Source organism: Ictalurus punctatus, chromosome 12 (assembly GCF_001660625.3).
Source record: "Ictalurus punctatus breed USDA103 chromosome 12, Coco_2.0, whole genome shotgun sequence".
NCBI classification, from domain to species: domain Eukaryota; kingdom Metazoa; phylum Chordata; class Actinopteri; order Siluriformes; family Ictaluridae; genus Ictalurus; species Ictalurus punctatus.
Window position 1 is genome coordinate 3,025,114 of NC_030427.2, and position 26,589 is coordinate 3,051,702.

Sequence of the window (26,589 nt, forward strand, 5' to 3'; positions counted from 1 at the left end):
GAAAGAGCTCTTGCCCAGATGTCAGACACTAGTCGCAACAGTCACAGCCCACCACCTGTCTCCCAGTTCCAATGCGTCTTGATCGCCACGCCGATGGACAAGTATGCCTTGCACCATGATGCGCTGTAGGCTTCGAGCTGGGACCTCGTGGCGCAACGGAAGTGCGTCTGACTCCAGATCAGGAGGTTCAAATCACGTCGGGGTCATTCAATGTGCTCTTTTTCCCACAGACCCATGATTTTCTGCGCAGTCTAATAAGGATGCTGTTATATGGACTCCAATCTCTATGATGACCACCCATGTCTTTGTCAACTTCATGCTAAAAGGTAACAAAGCTTAGGTAGCAACACTCTCACCTAGTAACCATTAGTAACTTGACAACCTGCTGAATGTTTACCCTTAGTTTGCCCATTTTGCTTGCTGAACAAAACATGCTGGAAAGAGGCACCTTAGATGGTTTCACTGGACCTCTCAGAGGATCTGGAGGGTACTACAACACCCAAACAGGGACTGTTTGACTGTGTGAACAGATTAAAAGTCTGATGCTCTACCGACTGAGCTACCTGGGCTCGAGGAGAGAGAGAGAGCGCACTTTACCCTCGAGCTTGTAGGTCAGGCCTGTGGACGCTCTAGTTCAACGGTTCTCACAGACATAAATGGTGCTCAGCCCTTGGCTTGGAAAGGGCGCATCCCATCTGGTTCTCATGGCTTTCTACAAACTATTAACACAGCTCAGCACCACTATTCAAGGATACAAACCAACAGGGTTCAACCACGGCTCTGTCCTTCATACTTCTTTACCCACTGACTGCCTGCAGTCTGAGACATACAAAGAGACAAGGTTCTTGTGAAACCTGTAAAATGGTGACGTTAACCAAGAGAATGTTGAACTTTGGTCCTATCTATTATGTTGGCCAGTTTCTAAGTTGAGATCAACTTAACCCCAGTGCTTTCTGTTTAACGACCTTGTTCGTATTTTTGTTTACAACTAGCACACTTTTGACCAGCATGTCGCTTGGAAATCGTTACCAGTATAACTCTTGTTCGTAAGGCTCACTCTGGAGGCTTGTCTTGGTTCAAGGAATGCCTTCGTGTCATGGTATGAGAACAAGCAGAATAGCATCAGCATTTTTGATTAAACTTGGCTTTTCTGCACAAGGAGACCAAAATTTCTAACAAACACGTTAATTCCACACCACAGACTGACGTGTAATCTTGGCTCTGTATGCCTCGCAAAAAGCAGGTTTACGCCACCTTTGCCACTGATTGCCCATCGTCTGACACGTATAATGACACAAAGGCCTCGTACAAATGGTAAATGTGTGAAGTTACCCAGAAGAAGGCTGAACCATGGTTCTATCGCATAGGCAGTTGAGTCCCTGAGTTGAGCTTCAGGTATAAGTTGTCCACGCTTCACTCTCACACACTGGGGTGAGATCTACCATTTGATCTTGAAAATCTCCCTTAATGTCCAGGGAAGGGAAACCTGGCAGGTTATCCCTTTAAAGGGTTCGTGCCTTGTCCTCTGAAAGAGCTCTTGCCCAGATGTCAGACACTAGTCGCAACAGTCACAGCCCACCACCTGTCTCCGAGTTCCAATGCGTCTTGAGCGCCACACCGATGAACAAGTATGCGTTGCACCATGGTGCGCTAAAATTTTTGCGATGGGACCTCGTGGCGCAATGGTAGCGCGTCTGACTCCAGATCAGAAGGTTGCGTGTTCAAATCTCGTCGGGGTCATTCAATGTGCTCTTTTTCACACAGACCCATGATTTTCTGCGCAGTCTAATAAGGATGCTGTTATATGGACTCCAATCTCTATGATGACCACCCATGTCTTTGTCAACTTCATGCTAAAAGGTAACAAAGCTTAGGTAGCAACACTCTCACCTAGTAACCATTAGTAACTTGACAACCTGCTGAATGTTTCCTTAGTTTGCCCATTTTGCTTGCTGAACAAAACATGCTGGAAAGAGGCACCTTAGATGGTTTCACTGGACCTCTCAGAGGATCTGGAGGGTACTACAACACCCAAACAGGGACTTGAACCCTGGACCCTCAGATTAAAAGTCTGATGCTATATATATATATATAAATGAAATATATATATATATATATATATATATATATATATATATATATATATATATATTTCATTAGAAAAAGTGCAGTACATTTTCATGGTACGGTCAGTACTGTTTATTTTTGTAATAAAGTGAACTTAATTTTTCCACTGAGTGTTATATTTTCATTCAGTAGTAATCGGTTATTAGTAGGTGCTACCCGACTTATCGGTTATCGGCATCTGTAAGATCCACTGTCGATCAGCCTTTAAAATAGATTAATGTGTATGACATGATCTTCTTTAATTAATAAAGAAATGCGCTTGTTGACAACTTGCTGTGGTATAAGGGGAATAAAACACTTCAGAATGTGCAGTTCTACTTTCGGGTGATAACGGTCACTCCACTTCATTGGATTGTTGACTGTTTTCCTATAACCGTATGTTTATTCCTTACATAAATTAAACACAAAGCATGTAGGGGTTCTACATGCATGTAGTATTTGTACAATCAATAACCTATTAGAGTAATACATTGTGGTATATAAACTGAACTTTGTGTTTGATGTGTCTGCAGTGCCCAAAGCCCGTGGTGGTGGCAGTGCATGGCGGTTGTGTATAAGCAGGTCTGTTGGGACTGTTAAGTACCATCATCTCATACACTCACCACAACTCTGGGAAGTTCCATCCATATTGTTTGCTGTCACTTTTCCTGCAAAGCTTTAACCATCAGAGAGTTATCTTTTACTGGGGCTTTTAGCTGCAGGAGACTGAATTACTAAGTTGTTTTTTTTTGTGGATCTGATTTCTTCTTTCGCAGGAGTGGATCTAATCACAGCCTGTGATATTCGTCTGTGCACACAGGATGCCTGGTTTCAGGTGAAGGTATGAGGAACATTAACTTGCCATACATTGCTTGCTTACATGTTTACACCAAGATCTGTAAACAAGCTATTTTTGTCCATATGATCATATATAGAGATAGTAAGTGATGAGAAGATAAGAATGGGCTGATTGTTCTGACTCATACAAGCCCCTATGAAAGAGTTGACCACAAGGGGGCACACTCTGAACAATTATTTACATTTGCAGTTTGTTGAAGATTAAATAAACCACAGTGAGCATCAGATGTCTGGTTTTAATACAAAGTTTTATGATTAACTATTTTATGATATTACCATCTTGTCATTTATCAAAGAAGAGCTACAAAACCTGAAATTTGTTCATTTTTAGACAGAAAAATTCTGCAGTGTAGCTCTTCTAGTGGGCTTTCCCACTGGATGTTTAGTCCAACACAGAGCAGTTTGCATGAAAAGTTGGTAATGTGACCGTCGTAATGTGGACTGGGTAGTGCACTGCGGTACCGAACCCGAGACTACCTGTAGAAGGTGGTCCGAGTTCAGTTACAATGGAACTGTGAATGTGAATTGTCCCATGAATGTGAACGTAACTTGTATCCGGGTCTGCACTTTTTCAGGAAGTAGAGTAACCTGTGCTGAAGGCCTGTTGTGGTGATGACGTGTCATGACATGTTTTGGCCCAAATCTGCAGTGACTTTGAAAAAGTGGAAGCTCCTCTGAATATTGTGGAGTTTCTTAATTTTGCGTTAATTTCTGTGATCACAAAAAGGTGAAATTCTGGACTGACACATGGAAGATATGGAATGATAACAGAAGAATGTGACTTTGGGTTGTACCGTGTATTTTTTTCATGTAGCTTTATTATTTAGTATAAATGAAGGCAAGTGTGTGTTCTGTTCTTCATCTCTGCAGTCGTGTGTTCCCTGATAGTCAATGATTGCTGGAGCTCTGGAAATAGCAGGTGAGATTGCAGGCCGGAGTCGCGTCGCTGTCCAAGGAACCAAAATCAACCTCCTCTACTCCTGAGACCACAGTGTGACTGAGAGCCTAGACTACATGGTAAGAACCTGCTTAAGACATGAAAAGCATTTTTAGCCTCAAGGTAGACCCATGCACACACAGTATGGCCACAAACACAAAGTAGAGCGGTCGAAATCTGAGATTTCTCCTCTGCGTCTCCAGGCTACTTGGAACATGAACATGCTGCAGACACAGGATCTTATGAAGTCAGCGCAGGCAGCCCTGGAAAAGAAGAGTCCGAAAGACGTGCCCTTCTCCAAGCTTTAAAGGAGAAGATCCAGGGCTGTTGAAGCTGCGGTGGAACTGAGACATCATCATCCACATATCTTCAGTTCTTCTTGCTAAGTCTGTTTCTTTTTAGTCTTTTTATTTTTAGACTGGTCAAAAGACTGATTAGTGGAAGTGAAATGATAGATGAACTTTTAATTACTTGCTTTATTATTTGCAGGTGCCTTGTACAGTAAGACAGGGTAACTAATACTCAAAAGCTTGTTTTGTGTGTTAACATGTACAGTAGATGGACATATTTTTTCTGGTGCTGTGACTGCAGAATGTAGTGCAGTTAACACATTAAATTTCCTTGGATGCTCACTTTTAACTCGAGGAGGTCACAGTTTGCCCAGACATCTTTTTTTAAATCCGTCAATCCGTCACCCACACGTCATTCTGTGGGACGAAGAGGAGGAAGCTGGACAGATAAATTTATTTATTTATTTATCATTGCTGTGTTTCCTCAATCGAGTGCAGAAAGAAGAAAAACAACACAACTGATTTAAAATAAAAATATAGAAAACAATCTAATGTAAGGTTCTGATCCGGTTTGCTTTCAGCAGGAAGGCTGTCCTCTTTCCTGTTGCTCTTTCTCTTCTATTAGTCCATTTGTCCAGTCTGAATCGGTTTTGATTCGTTTCGAGACGATTCGGAGTAATTTTCTAGTGAGAGTCGCACACTTCCAAACGAACTAGACTGAGATGAGTATTTGATTCTCACTAGAAAGTGATTCGACTCTGAATCAACTCGAAATGAATCAGTCAAACTGATTCAGACTCTATAAAAGGACTATGAGATGTGATTAAGATATATATTCCAATGTTTTGCTTTACAATTCCATTGTGTGTGTGTGTGTGTGTGTGTGTGTGTGTGTGTGTGTGTGTGTGTGTGTGTATGTGTGTGCGTGCGCGCGCACGTGTGTTTTTCAGGAGAACGAGAAACTCGGACACAACAGTACATCCTGACCATTGGTACTGTGTACACATCAACATACACACACGTCTCCATGCTGGACATCTCAGGAGCTTTCACACACAGTGCTAGGAATATCCCGGGACAGAGAAACGCACCTTCTAAGTGAGCGAGTTTAGCGTCAACCGGTGAAATTTGCTGTAGCGTGAACATTTTGCCTCTGTGAGCTTCACTCTCCGTAGGGTTCACTGTAATTAGACATAAAATGTACATAGTTTATTTTTCATGCATTTAGGATTTCATGGTTTTTTTTTTTTTTTTTAGTCTTCGAGGAAAAGAAATGATCTTTCGAGGCAACTTCTTCATCACTACCTGCTCCGTTTGACTCAAAAATGTAACGACTGGTTTCAAAAAGTCACGATGTCTTCAGTTCATGAGATTTTACTGTTGAATTTAAACAGGAAATGTGAAATATTTTTTCCCTTTGTTTCCTCTACTGTCTTTTTGCTGTGATCTTGAACACAGTTGTAATTTTTTTTTAAAAAATAATAAAAAAATGATAATTCTAGTTCTCTCACTTTCCTTGTCCTAATTGTCCTGTATCTGTTAAATCCGTTTCATCTCTGGTCTTTCTGTCTGTATGAACACTTGTAGAAATGACTTGTAGTCCATATTTTTAAATGATTCGTGATTTTGAATTTAAATAAAGATATTCTTTAATTCTGTATTTTGTCATTTAATTATCATTAGAAATCAGAAGATCAGATTAAAGCCATGGCTTCTTTACCTGCCGAAGCTGTAAAACTTTCAATAAACCAGTCAATAGATCAGCTGGATAAATGTAGATTTTTATTTACTGATGAGATGTATTGATGGTGTTGATAGATTATTTGAAGATTTTTATTGATATTGAACAATCATTCAGTTCAATATTGAAAAAACTTGATAAATAGTTGATTAAATAAATGTGGTGTAATGTACTGAGTCAAATATGAAAACTACAAATAAACAACATCTATTTATATCTGTGTATAATTAAAAACCTCTCTCAATACAAGAAATTCATATCCTAAATGTTGCAAGTGATTAATCTGATCATTTTATTCAGCTGTTTAATTATTACTTTCTAAATAATAAACAAATGAATGTTCTGGATTCATGAGGAATGTTTACATTTTGTGTCCAAACTCAAAAGTTTAAACAAAGTGTATATTTATGATAATAAAGCACAAAGAACGTGAAACCTCAACACGTCTACAATCATCGATGAATTAAATATTAATTTAAAAAATTAATTAAACAAGAGTAAGATGAAGTATATTTTTAATTAAAATGTAATTAGGAGCACTTTTAAAGTGGATTTGATTTAAAATAATGATAAAGCTGTTTTTTTATGTATTTGTATATCTTATCCTCTATCGTGTTTAAGAAGAAGAGAATAATGAAGCTTTTTATGAAATAATATTTGGGTTTATTTTATTTTATTTTCTCCTCAAAGATTCAAATTTACGTCAACGTCCGTTACGTTGGTGACGTCACCACGAGCGCGATAAGTCGAAGGTAGGAGCAGAAAGCGGTGCTAGTGTTAGTTCTGGCCCGTTTGGACCCAAACTAAAGTGAGTTTATTCGGTTCTGTGTAACCGAACCCGTTCTGTTTTGTGCTGTATTGTGTGTATGTGTGTAGTTAACGGTGTTAACACCTGTGTTTCAGGTGTATCAGTATGAAGCAGGCGGTGACGGCGCACTGATTCACTCTCGGAGCTCGGTTCACTAATGACCGAATCACCGAGGAACCGACCAACGATAATTCACACCCGCACGGAGAAGAAGAACAAGAGGAGGAGAAGTGAGAAATAACATTTTTAAAACTTTTTTTTATTCACTCTGGTTCAGTATTAATGTTAATATTATACAAATATACTAGCGGTGCTAGCTTTTGAGGAGGCAGTCCAGTCCACGCATGCGCAGTGTAATTAATGAGCAAGCTATTCGAAATGTGATTAGCAAATAGGTCGATGTTATTTTTGATTCTATTTAAAACGATGAATTCACTCTGTCAATAACTGCCCAGTCTGAGAATACTGCATGATTTACTTTTATAAGTGGACGTGGCAGAACAACATTTAGCTTCACTGGCTAATTAGAGCTCTTTTACTAGTTTAATGGCTGAGTCATCCGGCTTCGCGCATGCGCAGTGGGGGTTAAGGCGCTATAGTTCTCTTCTTTTGAATTATTATTATTATTATTATTATTATTATAATATATTATTATTATGAGACCATTTGGGGTGAATTTGGAGCATGTGGGGGGTTCGAGTGACCCCAGAATGACCTATAAATATTCTTTTAATATCTCCAGAACTGAAGCAGCACAAACAAAAAATTTTACGGCACAAACCAGCACAAACTATTCTGCCGATGTTTTGTGTTGGTGGGGGGTCCAACTTCACGCAGGTTGTGTGTGTGTGTGTGTGTGTGTGTGTGTGTGTGTGTGTGTGTGTGTGTGTGTGTGTGTGTGTGTGTGTGTGTGTGTGTGTGTGTGTGTGTGTGTGTGTGTGTGTGTGTGTGTGCTCTTCAAATATCCAGATGTTCGATGGTCAAGTGTGTAGTGTACAGATAGAGTGCACAATTTAAGAAATAGGAACCAGTCAGAGAGAGGACATCGAAATAAGAACAGGAAGCACTGACCAAATAAGGAAATAGATTAAACCGGTACACGGCGTATGGGAGGCAGGAGATCGTGACAGTTATGTTGAATTATAACGTGTTGGATTATAGAAATAAATAAAGTGGTACTGATGTGTGTGTGTGTGTTTTAGGATGAGCTGGAGTGGGGCAAAGAGAACTGCATTCAGATCAAACGGATACAAGAGGTTATGACTCTCACTCACTCGCACACATCTATACACACACTTCTCGACACAGATCCCTAACTATCATTTCTGGTGTGTGTGTGTTAGAGGTGGCCGAGTTGTTTGAGGATCTGAAGAATTGAGTGTCACAATTCAACATGCACATCAGTGAAACTTTTCCCTCTGACTACACCAGCACGCACGCACAGAAATTCATAGTGCAGGTAACACACACACACACACACACACACACACACACACACACACACACGAGTAGAGCAGGTGTAGTTTAACAGCATATGTGTATAAAGAGGCTTTTTTCTTCAGGTCAAAATATATACAGCAGGGGTGCCCAATATGTCGATCGCGATCGACTGGTCGATCGCAAAGGAAGTGCAGGTAGATCGCTAGTTGACGTAGTTAGTTGACATACAGGGCAGCCAGTCTGAGATCTCGTCCTTGCTCTCACCACACGTGTGCGATCAAGCGCGCCAGTGCTAAAGGCTAGCAAGCGAAATCGTGGGGAGAGGACATTTTTCAGTCTTTTAAAGAATTCATTGACAAAACCCAGCTCCAGTGTGCAAATTGATATCAGTCAATGGTTGAGCAGTGCAAATGGATTCATTGCCAAGTGCAGGGAAGACGATGCTTTCCCTGACTTCTTTAACTACCACTGTGTTGTGGATAAAAAATGTCATAAAATAAACATAAGGGAGACCTAGCATCCAGCAAAAGGGAGAAGAAGAAAAAAACGGGCACCTAGACACATAGAAGCGGGATTAGGCGGACATTGACGGATTGGAATTACACTTTAAAGATCTTTAAGAGCAGTAGTAGTCAAAAAAAGCCAAAAAGAGGTATACGAGCTGAGCTGAGGAGTGCTAATACACACACACACACGCTCGTACAGTCAAGGGCGGGCAAGTAGACACAACATACACACACACTCTCTCGCTCTCATACACACACATGAATAACTTTAATAATATCTTATAGTAATAGAGAAACTATAAAAAGACAGAATAGTAGGATATGCAGGACAGTAGAACTGTAATGATATTAAGAAGTTGGAAGTACAGTAAACCGCTTTTCAAGTAGTATAAATATATATAAAATAAGAAATATAGTGCAATTATGAAAATAAATTGTAAACTAGAAATACAGGAAAATGTAAACTTACTCATGACTCAAATGGTGAGGGTTCTTGGCTCACAAGGAAGGCCTTAATTTTAAGAAAGAACCATGAGGAGCCAGTTATAAGGGTGGCTGGGTCAAACTGCCCCCCCCGAGATAACGATAAGACCAAGGTCCCTCCCGGTTGTTTAGTCGTCTTGTCTACGGCATTTTATTTACCTAGGTAATTGAGAATCCTGGTTTCTGACCACCTAAGGTAAATGAGAATCCTGGTTTCTGACCACCTAGGTAAATGAGAATCCTGGTTTCTGATTCTCTATGTAATTCAAAACGCTGGGTTTTTATTTTCTGGGTTATTAGAAATGCCTGGGTTCTGATTCTATGTGTAAGTGAAATAGGCCTTTTCTGGAAACATATGGGTTATCTAGTGTGTAAATACAGTATAAATACTGGAGCTTAAGCTCAGGGTAGGGGGATCACTTCTGAGAATTCTCATCGGTGTGGATCTCGTGTGGTGGAATGGAACAATAAAGCTGGACCCTTGCTTCTTCTCACTCACAGCTGGTGTATTTTTTTCCATCTCCAACTGGTCTCAGAGGTAGATGTGAGTATTTATTGGCTTTTAAGTTGAGTTTTAAATGTTTTTGGGTAATAGGCTAAATTTGAGCCAACAACTGCATAATGCACCAACAAGCCTTATGCACAAGAATGCTAAACGTGAAAGAGATCATGGATGTTGAAACAAAGATCGCCTGTTCTATACGTGCTAGTTCACTTCAAAGACGGCTGTTCCGTGCGCATCTGGAGAAGGCAGACTGCGACCAATCAGCTCCTGCTACACACTGACGTGAGACGGCTTAGTAGGGGTAAATTCCTGCAGAGATTTCGAGAGCTCTGTCCGGAGATAAGCGAGTTTCTTTTTGCTGTTAAACATGCAGAATACACCCAGGTCAATGATTATCAGTGGTTGCTGGACTTTTTTTAACCGAGCATTTTTAACCGATCTGACCAACTTAATTTGGAGCTGCAAGGAAAAGACAAAAATTAAAGGCAGTTAATGCCTTTAAACGGAAAATGCAACTTCTGTTCTCAAAGCTGCAGCGCCATGTTTTTGGGAACTTCCAAAACCTCCCGTCAGATCTGGAGACGCAGCGGAAGGCTTGTGCGCAGTTTAACATTGCACGCTACACGGAGCAGATTGACAGCTGTCGGTCAGAGTTTGACAGACGCTTTCAAGACTTTGCTTTATTGGAGGCATTCGCCACATTCATGTGCTACCCGTTTAGGGACAATGTTGAGGTTGATTCACTCGCATCAAAAATTGCAGCGCTGTTTCACCTGAACTCGTCTGAAGTGGAGGATGAGATTTTTTGAAACTACAGACTGACATTCAGCTGAAGTCCAGGGCTCATGGACAGTTCTGGAACTTACTCACAGGGGAAAATTACCCAAACATGAGGAAATGTGCCACCTCCTTGACTGCATTATTTGGCTCTACTTATTTATGTGAGTCAGCCTTTTCCCTCATGAAGATCATTAAGTCCAAATACCGTTCCACAATGACTGATCATCATTTGGAGGCCTGCTTGAGGCTGGCTACCAGCAGCTACTGTCCGGACTATGCAACCCTGGCTGATTCTATTCAGTGCACGTCGTCAGAGTAAGGTAATGACCAAAAATGTACTGAATTGTATCGCGCCATAAGGGTTCATGCAGTTATGCAAGGTGCATGAACATATATTGTATGTGTGTGTGTGTGTGTGTGTATGTATATATATATATATAAGTATACGCAGTGTATAAATAAATATGTTTAGCATTTTTAGTGTAGGTAGATCTCTTTGACTGGTCATGTTAAAAGTAGCTCGCAAGTCAAAAAAGTGTGGGCACCCCTGATATACAGTAAATATAAATATTAGTCATAATTCGCAGCCTTAGAAGCACAAGCATCCAAAGTAAAATTGCAAATACAGAGTTTAAAATTGTCACCATGACGACAAAGTCCAAGAAGTGTAACTTACTCCTGCAGAAAATAAATAATAATTATTAAGTATCAGTGATGTTTCCGTTGTTCAGGTGGCGATTGCAGGCGCATTTTATCTGAACTGCTTCCTCCAGGGAACTGTGGACGAGGAGCTCGCCTCCAAGGAACTCTATGGAAACGACCCCAGGACCACCATAGTGGTATTCAGTCAGCTTCCATTTAACTAGGGGATTATTATTATTATTATTATTATTATTAATAATATTTCTCTCTCTCCCTCCCTCTCTCTCTCTCTCAGGTGTGTAATCTCCCTCCATTTGCGTTCCTCTACCATAAACAGCTCCAGTCTCTCTTCAGACACTGTGGTTAAATCAAATCCATCTCCTTTGACAGCTCCAGGTGTGTGTGACACCACTGTGTGTGTGTGTGTGTGTGTGTGTGTGTGTGTGTGTGTTTAATTGTGATTTTCTATAAACATGTATTGTGGGTCTGTGTGTATCAGGGCCTATGTAGAGTTCTACCGCTCGTCAATGAGAGGTTCTGGCGTTCTCCCAGAGGTCTCTCTGTCTCTCCTCCTCACGCAGCAGAGACTTCCTCTCCATCTCAACGTTTAACCCACTGGAGAGGTGGAGACTTGGGCAGGGGGGTAGTGTATCTCACACCTCAGATATACACGGTACACACACACGCACACACTGCAGCGAGCATCATCAGATGAGTCATGGTTACATTTTAAGTGAGAGTAGTCATGTGACCACATCCCCTAGACAGTGTGATGTTTAGATGATGTTCTGTACATTAGTGCTGTTCTGTTACAGGTCTCTCTCTCTGTGTCTCTCTCACTCACTGTGTGTGTGTGTGTGTGTGTGTGTGTCTCTCTCAGGGTGAATGTGGATTTTCAGAATCAGTCAGTGAGCCCTGTCGGGGTTCTGAGCAGCTCCATTGAGTTGGAGAATCTTCCGTCTAACCCTGTCTTTATCGTCAATATCACCGAGGTGTCTGTTCCGCCTCTTTCACTTTCAGTGCACAAATAAAAAAGAAGCAGTGGCTCCTGTGTGTGTGTGTGTGTGTGTGTGTGTGTGCACTAACAGGAGGTCCAGGTGCAGCCTTTGGATATTGATGAAGATTTACTGCCCCTGCAAGACCTTCCTCAACTGCGTAGTCTGGAGCAAAGGATGCAACAGAGCCCAGATTACAAGCAAAATCTGGTGAGTTTTTTTCCTTTTTACAATTACACAGCTACTAAGAGAATTTCTGTTTTCTCAAGGTGACACACTCGTACTCAAAGCACAACACTGAACACCACTTTGATATTAGGGAACAGTTATGACCTACTCTTTAGTAGAGATGGAAAACACACAGGGCAGGGTAACTGCAGGAGTAGTGAGAAGCACTGACACAGTTGACGAGGCAATACATGCTTATTAATTATTTGTTTTTATACTAGTGTATATTATTTTTAAAATCGGTTTCAGGTAAACTGGTTGGCGCTTATTGACGGGGTGTATGTGCGTGACTGCACCTGGCGCATATTGAAGAGGGTGATTGCTAACTCCCTGGCAAAGAATCTCAATTGGAGGGGAGTCAATGGAAAGACTTCACTGTCCGCTCTCCAACTCGGAGAGGTCGTGATTGGTAAGTATATCTGTTTACATACAGAATTAGCTGTCTCTCTCAGATGATATGTAAGGGGTAATCCACGGCTAGATGTGCATTAAACGATTTAATGCATGATGTGGAGGAAAAGAACCACTCGTTCAAATCGTTTAATGCACACCTAGCCATGGATTACCCCGCCTATACCATGGTCTTTCCACAATTAATAACGTTAAAGCTGTCATTGGTTTAGAAGCGCAAACTTTGATTAGAAGTTTAAAATAAACTTTGGGAGGTCCCACTTCGGCTCTAATTGGCTATTTATATTTCTCTGGTTTACTTTATTTAAATGGTTAGTAGTCATATGGATCCCAGCATAGCTGGGACAGGCACGCCTTTAAGATTTATTAGTTGGAACGTCAGAGGTATGGGTAATCCTGTCAAGACATCTAAGGATTTTATACATTTGAAACATTTAAACTTCAATATAGTATTTTTACAGGAGACGCACCTACGTCTTAAAGTATTAAAGATCATCAAAGGTTACTCTGCCCTTGGGTGAGTCAAGTCTTCCACTCGAACTTTAATTCGAAAGCAAGAGGGGTCGCTATTTTAATTGACAAAAGGTCACAGTTTTCCTCCACTAACGTTGTTGCTGATGTGAACGGACGGGTTCTGATTGAATTGTTTAAAGCATCTATTGGAAATTTTTTTATTATTAATGAAACAACAGTAGGGGAATACAAAGTCGTACAAAGACACTTGAATCTATAAGACAGTAAAATCAAAATTCTGTATCTTATATCAAAAATCAATCATACATCTAACACATCAAGTATCCTTTTTAACAGACTTAACAGCTTTAGGATTATTCTGTATTGACATTAGAGAGTCGTAAAAAAAAATCTTTAAGTCAGTTCCATTTTTTTGCCTCTGGTAAAAGAGTTAAGCCTATCCAGCAGAAATTTCCATAGCAGTAGTTACCTGACTGACATGGACTTACAGTGTCACAGGAATTCCATTTACAGGTTTTAAGACACCTTGTCATTCACAAACATCTGCCAAGAAAATTAATCTATCATGGTAGGTTGTTTCCTGCTCATCTACATTGACAGAATGAGAGACACTAAATTTAAGTTACCTGTTTAAAAATATAATTATTAAATACATACACGAGAGAGAGAGAGAATAAAGAGAGGGAATAAAGAGAGAATAAAGAGAGAGGGGATAGAGAGAGAGAATTAAGAGGGAATTAAGAGCGGGAATAAAGAGAGGGATGATGAGGGAACAACTGTTTTTTTGTGTGTGTGTGTGTGTGTGTGTGTGTGTGTGTCTTTGTGCTTGTGTGTCTCTGTGTGTGTTTTATGTATGTGTGTTTTACTGAGTAAAATAATTAAATATTTGATATTTGAAGCCAAATATTTTACTCAAGTACTTTTTATTTAACCACATCAACAAAAAATTCATCTCCTGTCTTCCACCTCCTCCTTCTGAAAAGACACAGACGAAATAGAAATCACACACTGCAAGGACACAGCCAGGTTCTGTTTTACACACACCTGAGAGGAGATAAACCAGCTGAACTTTCTAATCTTACATTAAACATCCAACAAGCAGCTTTCGGGTCACAGTGAGATATTAATGACAAGTTCCTGTAACGCTTCTTCTGCTTTAAACTCGAACCTGAGGGTGACGACGCCATCTCAAACTAAAACAACTTCTATCTACAAAGCTACAGTGCAGAAGAGTTACTCTGACCGGGGTGGAGTATTTCAGTGTAGTACCTTCTGATCGGCCATCAGCCTGCCATCATGCAGCTAACCTTCCGTCACCATGTCCTCCATCTCGGCTGCACATTAAATGCAATCAGTGAAACCGGTGCGTAATGAACCTGTAGAGAGAGAGAGAGAGAGAGAGAGTGAATGAATGAATGAGTTCAGATGTTACTTTAACACATCTGTGATCTGAGTGCCTTGACCTCTGACATGATCTCCCTGGCGAGGTAGGAACTGTGAGATTAAATGCTGTGACTGTAAATAAACACTGAAACAGGTGTTGACTCCTGCACTTACCACATGCGCAGAAACTCCGGCAAGAGCCTAAGGATCCTCCTGATCCGAGCCAAACGTATCCTCCACACTATCCTCTCAACACCTACAGGAACACAGGTCTTTTAAACTCACGCACTTCGTTGTACATCTAAACCGTTATCCATGGACAGAACACACACTCTCCCCAAACAATATAAACACAGTAAAATAAAACTCAAGTGATCAAGTCACTGATGAATCGTTAGCAGAGTGGTTGGACATAGTTAAAAAAAAAAAAATAACAAAAAAAAAAGGACAAGTTTTAATTAGCTGAATTGTGCATCCTTACCGCCGGGTCTGGAGCTGCAGCCTGTTGGCCGTGCCCTACGCCACGGTATGGCGCATTTCCTTCACCCTGTCCTCCTTCTCGACTGCACGTGAAGCGTGAGTTAAACGCTGTGACTGTAAATAAACACTGAAACAGGTGTTGACTTACCCTACTGAACTTCCAGCCTTAGACTATTGATCCGAGCGATCAGAGCCACACGTCTCGCCCGCTGAGCTGCCAACAACTACAGGAACACACGGGTCTTTTAAACTCACGCACTTCGTTTTACATCTCCATCAGAAGATGCAGTAGGCCCAATCAAAGGCCAGATAGGTCATCTAGTCCAGATACCTTGTTGCACCATTGACTTATGGTGAGGAGGGAGGGGAACTGTCGTTAGTTGTTTTTGTTTAAACAAACAAGTAAACAAATAAATAATATTTTATATTCATTTCAGATCTGTTGCACTTTTATTATTATTAAATTATTCAACTGTTGGTTAAAGGCGCAAAAAAAGGAATCCACAATGCAATTAATAATTAACCAATTTAAATCTAATACATTTATTTTCTAGTATTTCCCCCCAGAAGTTTATGTAAATACTAATAAAATCTTCTCATTGTTGCCAGATTACACAATCGAGTGCAATTTGAAACATGTTTTTTTCTTCTGTGCATTAATTAGTTCATTATGAATTTAATCAGTTTGCTATGATTTATTCCTAAAATATATTTATTACTAAAATAAAAAAGGAAATCCAGTAGGCAATGATGTCAATAATTAATACATTTAAATTGAATAAAACTATTTTAGTATTTCCCTCCAGATATTGTACACTTACACAAAAAAAAAATTAAATAGACAAAGAAAAACACAGCTTCTCATTGTTGCCAGATTGAGAGACTGAATGCAAATTACATATAAATAATTTTATTAGCTCATTATTTGGTTGCACTTTGTTCAGATTTATTCCCAAAATGGAAATAGGAATTTCCCTGCTGAAAAAAACAATCACAACAGAAACCCTCGTAGAATCTGTAATGTCCCTGTAGGTCTACTGGTAATCTGTTGCTTTGGTGGCATGTTGTGTCTAGTGGATACCATTAAGAACCAATAATGGTACTGGTTTTAATGGTTAACAAATTAACACGCGTTCTCCGTTTTTGATCACACGATGCGGATTCTCTAATGATAGACGTGCGATTAAAGAAAATGACCACATCCTCAATCCTTACATCATCAATCAGCATGATCCGGGGTTGTGTAGAAAGCGGGCTTGTATGAACACAGGTGTGTGTGTGTGTGTGTGTGTGTGTGTGTGTGTAGTGAGTGGGGGCCACGCTGCTGAAGCGCACTTTGTGACTCACGATGAAGTCGTACCTGACAAATCAAGCCGCCAGCGTTTAAAACACACCGAACGCAACCTGAAGCTGCCACAGAAAGACCGCCAGAGAAAGAGAAAAAGATCGATGAACTACGCCTGAACACACCACTCGGGTCACGTGACTTCGGCGTCGATGACCGTTCCGGGAGGAGGGTTGCTCAGTCAACGATTTTCATTATCGATTTTCATCAACTATTATGGATTAGATGTTGCAGCTCTATTTGCAACACATTATACTAAGCATTGTGTGGTATTTGAAGATGTTTGTTCAAGGTAATGCAGTTAATACCCATTGCAGTTCTTTATACTTCGGGGTTATTACTCAGATTATAAATGTATTTGAGTGAGGACATTTATCACCTGTGTGCTTTTTCTGCATTGTTATTAGCATATGTACTGTATGATTTAGTAAAATAATCATAAGCCATTACGTTGTTATTCTGATTACTCTGGGTGTGTGTGTGTGTGTGTGTGTGTGTGTGTGTGTGTGTGTGTGTGTGTTCATGCTCTTGGGTGTGTGTGCTGTGTGCTGCACTTCCTCTTTTTGGTCAGGCCCTAGGCCTTGCTGTAGTTAACTTTTAAGAGACATTGTCTATAAGGAAGAGAGTGTGACTCTGTTCTTTCCCTTATTCTCAATAAATTCTCATTCTCCATATTTTATTGCCCTTGTGTTTTATTTCTATCAAAAATCTTCTCCAACACTGATAACAATCGGTCTGATGAGACCTGAGCCAGGAGAGGACCGTTCCCTTAATGCCAACAACATTTTCTAATCTATCTAGCGCAGAGGTGCCCAAACTTTTTCCTGTGAAGGGCCAAGTTTGGCCCGCAGGCCCTAGTTTGGGCACCTCTGATCTAGCGTGTAGCGGAGCGTTGATTCGGTCACCTGATCGAGTTCTATCGGATCAGACGGTGATCCAAATCTAACTGATGTCTGTGCGAGGTTATTGATGAAGCTCGGTGCAGTAGCTGATGTGAAAGTACATTTTATGCGGTGGCGAGGTGGAAATATGATCCATACGTATCATGAACGAGATAAGAATGATCGGAGACAACTTCAGACTGTGGAAGTATTACAATATTTTCTATAGTTAATCCGTACGTATGAGGTCAAGAGTGTGACCACCATTATGAGTAGGTCCGATTACGTTCTGATTAATCCCTACTGAATCTAAGATGGACACAACCGCTGTTCTCAGAGGGTCTTCTGGATATCAAAATGAATATTAAAATCACAGACGATTAATGCTTTATCTACAGACACAACCAGGTTTGAGATACAGTCTGCAAATTCACTAAGAAATTCAGCATATGGCCCTGGGGGTCTGTAAATAATAATTAGAGGAATTGACATTTTTTGTGGCTACATAAGTTATGCTGGTATAAAGAATTTCAAAAGAATTAAATTTATGACTAGGTTTGTGTGTGACGACTAGATTTTGACTATGGATGAGACCAACACCTCCTCCTCTACCAGTTGAACGAGGCTGATGTACATAACTGTATCCAGGAGGACTAGCTTCATTTAAAGCCATGTACTCGTTTGGTTTAATCCAAGTTTCCGTTAAACACATTAAATTACATTCCTGATCAGTAATGATGTCGTTAACAATAAGAGCCTTAGACGCAAGAGATCTAATGTTTAATAGTTCTAGCTTCTGATTAAAGGTGCTGGATGTGCATTCAGTATGATCTAATTTTAGGTTAATTAGGTTACTAAAACAAACATTCTGAAATTGTCTATGTATTTGTATAGCTCGGGGAACAGACACAGTCTCTATAGAATGTACTACAGGTGTTGGACTATTAATTGAACATTGCTTATGATGAACGTTGTTATTGTAGATGATGTGCTTACGGTAGACAGTCACTTGGAGTGTAGCGTCTTGGAGATGTTGTCAGACAGCAGTTCCGCTCCGAGGCTGCTGGGGTGCAGGCAATCAGGACGAAACAACCTAGGACGCTCCCAGAACAGATTCCAGTTATTAACAAACAGCAGATTCTGTTCATTACACTGTGAGGGAAATTATTAATTTCTACTTTGAAATAGTTTTATTCTTGTTCTGTTTCATTCTCATGTGAGGATAACGACTCAGAAGGCCATGTGATGTCACTGAGATCAGAATGTTTATCTGCTTACAGAGACACAAACATGTTCTTCTGTTCTAGGCTCGTCTAAACATCATCTAAGATCCTAAAACAAAGCCTGTTTGAACTGCAAACAGTACACAGAACTGTATCGGTACACAGAATGATGTCATGCTCTGAGTTTCATATATATAGTAGTGGTTTAGTACAAGGACTTCAGAACGCTCTCATTATTTTGTCCTGCTTTATTCTATCCTGTATTAACCATCTTTCTGTAATAAACCTTTTTACCTTCAGAGGACGAGTCTGTGAGTGTTGTCTAATTTCCACGACAGGAACAACGCACTACAACGCACTACAACGCACACAATGAACACCTAAAGCCCTGTTCACACGGGGACGGTTCAAAACGGTCTGTTTAACGCCTCCTGCCGCTGTCAATGAGTTTTCACACTCGGGCATAAAACACGTGGCGGCAAAGCAGCAGAAACTGGCCACCCAATGAGATTCACACTTTTGTTCACTCGCCCGGAGCCGGTGAAGTTACATAAAAGTACCACTTGATGGCGCTCAAGTACAACACTGTCTTACAGACGAAGAAGAAGCTGAACAAGAAGACGCAAGCACCAGCCATTTTAGTGAGCAAGTATGTGCATAAGTGACCTATCAAAAGTCAAGTTATTGAATTTAGTAAAGGCACATGCAAACCCTTCTGCCCTATATGTACATTTTACACAATCTCCCACAGAAAATAATCTCTCTTTTAAAACAAATAACTACTAATTACAGATTTAAATATAATAAACGCTGTTATTTTTATAATTAGTATTATTTAAATATAATAAACGTTTTTTTTCGTTTGGATGTTTTTTGTTTGGAGAGCAGAAATGAAAAATGCTAACTCTCAAAAATCTCGTTTTTAGAGGAAAAGCCAAACACGCACAGATTTGAACTGATATTAAAGTGTAAAGTTCAAACAAATAGACAAATAAAACCATTGAGCAGTACCTTCTAACCCCCTGCAGAAAGATGGCGGTGACTCTCCAGATGAGCAGTAAACACCATTAACACTCTTCTTCCTTGCTTTTTCTCCCCCAGCTCCTCCTCCTCTTCTTCTTCTGTGCCGAGTTGTACATTACCGCCACCTAGGGATCAGGTGTTGCAATGATGATTGATGGAAGTGCCCCCCGCCCCCTGCCTTAATCTTAAAAAAAAAAGATTAAATAATAATTAAACAAAAGTATGTTATTATAAATAGCATGGTAGAGTATGATGGACTACAATTACATTTATACAATATAATAACATACAATTCCCTGTGTAGGTTGTTGCTATAGAAAAGATAAAGTATTAGAGCATGTTCTGGAGAATTCGAAGGCGGTGTGGTATAAAGTGAATCAGCAATAAAGTTCTCAGCTTGAGTTGTTTTGTTTGCGTGTAAAGTATACAGACAGAGGATATTTCACTGAGATTATGTTAATGAAAAGGCTGTGCCTATTGTACAGGATTGTTGTGATTGTCGTGCAGCTCTTGTAAGATGTGGTAAGGAAATTTGTGAAATACAAACACAAAGAAGTGGTGGTTGCTTCGGATTAAGAAGAAAAAAATCTGCCAAATTGATACGAGTGTAATATAAACAAATGTTTGTGATGCCTGTGAAAGTCTTTCAAAAGTAAATCTGTAGGTAGTTTCCCTTCTGAAGACTGGAGCGAGTAAACACTCCTCAGCAACTGCAGAGTTTTTGTGGAGTGTGTGTACATTTTTGGACCAAGTGTGCCCTCTAGTAGCTGACGGGTTTCTCCCTTTCTCAGATTGCTTGCAGTTCCTCCGGTGTAAACTATAACACGTTAAAGACTTAACGATCCTTGCTATTCAGTAGACGTGTGCCAATAATCAATTCCTCAACGTATCACACTGTTTAACACGCACAATAAAAAAATTATAAAAATCATCAATACTCCTGCTTTCAGTTCAGAAAGGGGCGGTCTCCACGGCAGCGGTGGAAGACCACAGCAAAAAGATATCAGGTGTGTGTGATAAAATTATTACCTAACTTGGAATAAAAATAAGTTGGAATGAACTGAATGTAGCAATACTTGGTCTAGCATTAGTGCCATGTTCACATATCTGATTATTAAACTATGATTTAAGACTTTTGGCACTTCCAAAATGAAATTAAACAAAATCCAGACATGTAAAAAAAATCCACTGGTATAAAATAGCTCAAATAAAAACATAGTGTATAGTCAATTAATTTAAAAACAAAACCTCTATCTGACTGGCTCAAAATTATGAAACAAACATCACTTATTATGAAATTCACAGTTGTGATTAGTTTTAATTGCTCCCTAACGACACCATACCGACTTAAAATTGGTTAAATTCATTCAAATAACGAGAAGATATTATTATAATCGCCTACTACCTAGGCAGCATTTTTTAAATTGTTTTTCAAGCTGAGCTTCTAAGTAATTGTCAAATTTGTAAAGTTAAGGAAAAAGTCCACAATGTCACGTCAATCTACTATAAAGATTTTTTAAAGTTTTGTGCTGTTCGATATAATGTACCATATACATTAGCGATATGAAAACTGAATATTCGCACACGCCCATTGTGCGGTTCTAACCAATCCCATTAATGTACAAACATAAAATGGTTAAAATGACCTCACATGAGCCAAATGAGAGAGTAACAGAAACACAGACAGCAGACTCAAAGGAAGGGCCTCAAATGTAAAGCCTTGAACGCAGAGCCTCAGACGGACCGCCCCCACACCTCAGACGTGCACAGCTACACACATAGATCCTCAGACGCAGAGCCACAGATGCAGAGCTTTCAGAGGGAGATCCTCAGATGAGAAGCCTCAGATGTAAAAACCTCAGAACCTCACATTCTGCTCTGGATTTGAGAGTTAAGAGTTGGTCCTACAGGAGTGTGACTCTCCACTTCCCATCAGATTTAGGGACACGCATGTCAAAGTTCCAGTAATGTATTTTGTTTGGTCCCATAAGGCGAGTCAGAGTGTAAATCTACGTTACTGAAGTACACTAGTGACTGTAACTCGTCTGATGCTAGGCACAATTCGTTAGCCATTCTCTACACCGTCCATTAATGTGAAGGAAAACTGATTAGACCATTAGGGTTGATTAGGGTGGTGGAGCGTTCTCAGTATTTTTCTGGGATTTTCTCTGACTCTCCACCGACCCTTAATTGACCTCTCAGAGTTTCTTCCTGTAGGGAATAATGAAATACATGAACCGGATGCGTAGGGCGCCGATAGATTTGAGAGGCGGATGCGTAGGGCGCCAATAGATTTGAGAGGTGGAGATCTAAAAATAGTAGTGATACACAAGCTTGGTCGCAGTCGTGTTGATTAAGGAAAGCTACAAGGTTACAGATGTGAGGTTCTGACCTTTACGGTACAGTGAGGATGAGCAGAACATCTACACAGCATGGAACTGTGAATAGACTCAGTGTCTGTGGACTCGTGTACACACAGTTTGGTGAGATTATGCTACAGGAACAGTCAAAATACACCATGGCCTTGAATGTTTTGGCCCTGTCGTAAACACTAAACAATCACAACTACTCTGTTGAGAGCGAGAAATGACCTCACAGAGTGGTGCGTGTTGACGTCCATTTTATATAGTTACTGTTTCTGATAGAAAATCGATCTCCCTCGCGCGCTCTCAATTCTGCACTGTAACAGTGTGGGACAGAGACCCAAACAGCAAGGTGAAAATGATCTCTCTGCAAAACATGCGTAAAAGTCGTTTAAACAGATTACACAGGGTCTCTTTCTCCTGCAAGGGGTATGTCAACTTCCGACCAGAACTATATACCCACCCAGCTACCAACACGCACACACACACGCGTGCACACACACTAATTCAGCCACTTAAAAACAGCAAGGACTTTTATAAACAATTAAAAATAGACTATAATATGAACATTTTAACAAATTAATAAATAGCACAAAAAACACACCAGTTAAAACAGTGTAAATACCCTCCTTTATCAAAAGTCTGCTCTTGCGCCCACACTCTCGCTCTGATGCAAGCTGGAGCCGCCTCTTCATGGTCCCCTCGACCTCCATCTCTGCAGCTTTAGCCGTGAAGAGGTTTCTATGAACTGCAGCTTTGGAATAAAGCAACACATATCGTACAGTCATTATGAATCTTAAGCATTAATTACACTTATACCACGGTCAGTGTGAATACTGGATTCTGATTGGCTGGAAGGTGTGCATTATAACTGTTTATTGCACAGGTAGTTCCAGCCAGTTTGATCACCGTGATCATTCCTAAATCTTATCACACTACTTTATCTCTGTGTCTGATTTATTTCAGACAAAATTCCAGATCTAACCACCTAACTTATGGAAATTAAAGTTTATTTTAAACTACTTTTTTCTTTCCAGTTTCATTTTTATTGAACATTTCTCCTGAACACGTCTACATGTCAGCTGAACATCACCTTTTCTCTTCTCTCCTCCCCTCCCTTTCCCAAGGAAAACAAATTGAGCAACACACAGCAGTAAACATTCACAGGTTTTTCTTCTTTTTTCACTAACAAAGGAAAACAAAATTAAAAATGCAGAAAACCCGCCCCCCGCCTCATCATGGATACCCAATAACTGTCGCTGGTTATAAAGATATTGTAAAATCCAACAACAGGCACAAAAATTTAAGTGGGAAGTGTCTAACTCCATAAAGTATACAATAAAGGGATGCCCTTTATAAAAAAAACTTGTCCGTACAACCATTCATCCTATATGTTATTTTCTCGAGTTTCAGAAAAAACATCACGCCCTTTAGCCGCTGGGAGATAGATGGGTATTTAGCAGACTTCCACTGCAACAGTAGGGAACGTCTTGCTATAAGGGATGTGAAAGCAAAAACATCCTTTTGTATCAAGCTCAATGGAACTGAGGCATCAGGAATCCCAAATACAGCAATCAATGGACAAGGATTTAAATCTACCCTGAGAATAGTGAGGTCTGAGGTCTGCTGAGGGTGCGAGCCACCACACACTGGCTTGGAGTGGGACAGTCCACACACAGGTACTTCTTCATGCAATTGTATTTATCCTTACGGTTGGCTGACAGGATCACAACCCCCTTACACACATGATTTAAAGTGAGTGCTTCAGAACAAGAAGTAATGGTAATCTGTAGACTGAGGCTGTAAATCTGAAATTATCTTATGCCGTATGCTTAGACCCATAAAAGGATATACTGTGACAAAAATCACATAAAAACAGTTGCACTACACTGCGTGTGTCACATCACAAAAGGTGAAACGACTTTAACAAAGAAAATCAAACAGCAATATCCTTAAACATTAAATTTTGAAATAAATGAATACACAGTTTCATTTGACTTATTTACTAGAAGTGTCAGGATACTAGCTTTTATTTTCCTTAATGGAAAGCTTGAGTATCAGCCGATACCCATCCGATATCGTTTTCTTTAAGATCTACAACGCTCATTATTTTAACTGAAGCACTCGTTTACCATTAAACTTTCATACAGAAACCCATACATAAAGTATGAATATAATGAATTCAATCCTAGCGAAAGAACAGTCACGTCTCTTACATGCATCAGTTATATGATGTGATTTCTGTTATCTCTGATAGCTGATCCACCGTGTTTTTTTTTTTTTGTTTTTTTGTTTTTTTTGCTGCTATCAGGTCCTGTACCAGTGCCATCTATATTATTTACCCATAGTAATGTAGGTTTTTTTCTTCTACCCCCCACCCCCTTTTTATTTATTTATTTATTTATTTTAAATCATAGTCTTTTCAATCATATATTTCATATCACATTCAAGCAGTTATCTAATCAGCCAATCATGTGCCAGCAGCACACTGCATAAAATCATGCAGGTACAGGTCAAGAGCTTCAGTTAATGTGTACATCAGACAACCATGGCATGGTTACTGGTATCAAATGGGCTGGTTTGAGTATTTCAGGAACAAGGCGTTTCCATCCACACACAACTGTTGCTCTCTCAATGTTTTTTGCACCATTCTTAGTAAACTCTACAGACTGTTCTGTGTGAAAAGCCCAGGAGATCAGCAATTTCTGACATACTCAAACCTGCCCATCTGATATAACCAACCATGCCACAGTAAAGTCACAGAGGTCACAATTTTCACCCATTGTGATGCTTGACGTGAACGTTAACTCAAGTTCTTTTTATGCATCGTGCCGCTGCCCCATGATTGAATAACTACATGAATGTGAGGGTGTTTCTAATAAAATGGACAGCAAGTGCATTACTTATTCCTTCAAATAATGAATATAACGGTCGTTACATTACTAGTCACATGTACGGTTTTTCTAAGCAATACAATACATTTTCTATACCTTAACCCCGAAAAAGTATGGATACTAACCTGAACATTTTCAGCATAGTAAAATACTTTAATATTTGAATCCTAAACAAGCTACATGGTCACACTTTATTCTACCAGTGTGTGAGACCCACCATCTGAACCTGTTGCACCACTCTCTGCTGCAGAGCTCTCAGCAGAGCCTCCTGTCGATCATCGTACTCCATCCTGCACACAGAAAAAAAAATGAAGTGGCGGGGGGATAAAAAGTGTTAATGCTGCAATTAAGACATGATCCTTGCTCAACAGGGCTCTGGTTCAAATAAAACACTACGCACAGTAACCACTGCCTTCCGCTATGAATGAAAGAAAAGCTGTCGAGAAGCTCTTCACACACACACACACACACACACACACACACACAAACTCCACTCAGCAAGAGTGCGACACGTGTCGTGTACAGTTGTGTTCTCTGTGTTCTGTGGTCCCCCTTACTGCTCTCGCTCCCTGTAGGATCCTCTCAGCAGGAAGAACTCTTCCAGTCAGATTCAGCAGCTCGTTCTCAAAGCTTAGACCCCATGTGCTGAGTGTAGTCTGAACACTGGCATTCCTGGAAGAGATTCACTGAAAAATTCAGCAGTGTAAATTGGTATAACGTTCATTTCAAACATTTAATCGTACACCTTCAGATCAAAAGGCTTTTAAGATCATGAAAAACTTTCCAGTCGGGTGTCCACAAACTTTTGATTGGTAGTGTATATTACTATTAAACTTGTGTATTAAACTTAAGAATGATATAATCAGAAAAACCATCATGCTATATGTTCAGCCTCGTGTTGCCCGGGATAGTCTCTGTAAAGTAAATACACATCCCTTATATGCATGCTACAAATGTTTCTTTTGTAAAATTTGCCTCTGGCTTGCACGTTAAGGATAAATTTCTAAATGTAAAGAATGTATAAGTTTCTGTAAAGCTGCTCTGTGACATCGTACGCTGTTAAACACGCTATACAGACAAAAGCAGAATTGAATTATTAATGCAGTCACTTTTATCCGGTACCTGCTCATGTTGTTGATGAATCTGTTGAGGCGGTTCTCCCACTGTTCTGGGGTCAGTCTGGTGTGAGTGGAAAGGTCCTTCATGATGTTAAAGAATAAAGAATGAATGTGTCTAAACGTTTGACGGTAGTGTATGTTTCCAATGCAAGTGCTATAGTATAGGTGTGCTGGGTTATATCTTATATAGGTCTATTAGGTTATACACGTGTCTATATGCAGTGGTTTTCAGTAACTATACAAGAACTGGACTCTGCGCACACTGCAGTACACAAGAGATGATGAAACACATTCTGTTAGACTGCAAAAGGCATGAGGAGTTAAGAACTGAGCTAGAGATGCAGATTGGAAAACCAAACATGACACTAGAGAACTTGCTGGGGAAAACATCTGGGAAAATGCACCTCCCCTAATAAACTATCTAAAAATACTGGGATAAGTGAGAGACTTTAGTAATCTAGTAGGAATATCTAGTATATAGTTAATTATCTCTTTATTTTCTTTTATTTATGGAGTATTGTTTTGGTGGTATTATTGGTAGTATTATTTATTACATACACACTATAATCAGACACTCACTATAATCACACACACTCACTATAATCACACATACATGCTCACTATAATCACACACTCCCTATGATCACATACACATACGCACTCACTATAATCACA

At 39.9% G+C, this 26,589-nt stretch overlaps 3 long non-coding RNA genes and 1 other non-coding gene across 13 annotated transcripts; 3 read left to right on the forward strand and 1 right to left on the reverse strand.

The window, feature by feature from the left end:
- The first annotated feature begins 1,668 nt into the window (after positions 1-1,668).
- trnaw-cca (transfer RNA tryptophan (anticodon CCA)) lies at positions 1,669-1,740 on the forward strand. Its single transcript has one exon. It is a non-coding gene; the product is annotated as a tRNA-Trp (tRNA).
- Positions 1,741-2,450: 710 nt separating this feature from the next.
- Positions 2,451-5,844, forward strand: LOC128634234 (uncharacterized). The gene is made up of 2 exons (XR_008397541.1): positions 2,451-3,981; positions 4,105-5,844. It is a non-coding gene; the product is annotated as an uncharacterized LOC128634234 (long non-coding RNA).
- An 833-nt stretch (positions 5,845-6,677) lies between these two features.
- On the forward strand, positions 6,678-17,464 carry LOC128634236 (uncharacterized). 4 transcript variants are annotated; one of them, XR_008397546.1, is made up of 9 exons: positions 6,678-6,740; positions 6,836-6,970; positions 7,943-7,996; positions 8,084-8,199; positions 11,186-11,492; positions 11,596-11,769; positions 11,977-12,301; positions 12,569-12,728; positions 16,374-17,464. It is a non-coding gene; the product is annotated as an uncharacterized LOC128634236 (long non-coding RNA). The 4 variants fall into 4 exon arrangements; XR_008397545.1 differs by lacking the exon at positions 16,374-17,464 and adding an exon at positions 13,192-13,349; XR_008397543.1 differs by lacking the exon at positions 16,374-17,464 and having other exon boundaries at positions 12,569-13,349.
- On the reverse strand, positions 13,391-26,181 carry LOC128634237 (uncharacterized). Of its 7 annotated transcripts, XR_008397549.1 has the most exons (11): positions 25,919-26,176; positions 25,354-25,468; positions 25,014-25,086; positions 22,507-22,656; positions 19,528-19,664; positions 18,290-18,386; positions 15,216-15,414; positions 15,069-15,150; positions 14,762-14,843; positions 14,474-14,580; positions 13,391-14,179 (listed from the first exon to the last, which is right to left on the reverse strand). It is a non-coding gene; the product is annotated as an uncharacterized LOC128634237 (long non-coding RNA). The 7 variants fall into 7 exon arrangements; XR_008397553.1 differs by having other exon boundaries at positions 15,069-15,414; positions 18,290-18,445; positions 25,919-26,181; XR_008397552.1 differs by having other exon boundaries at positions 15,069-15,414; positions 18,290-18,394; positions 25,919-26,180.
- Between the last annotated feature and the right edge of the window lie 408 nt (positions 26,182-26,589).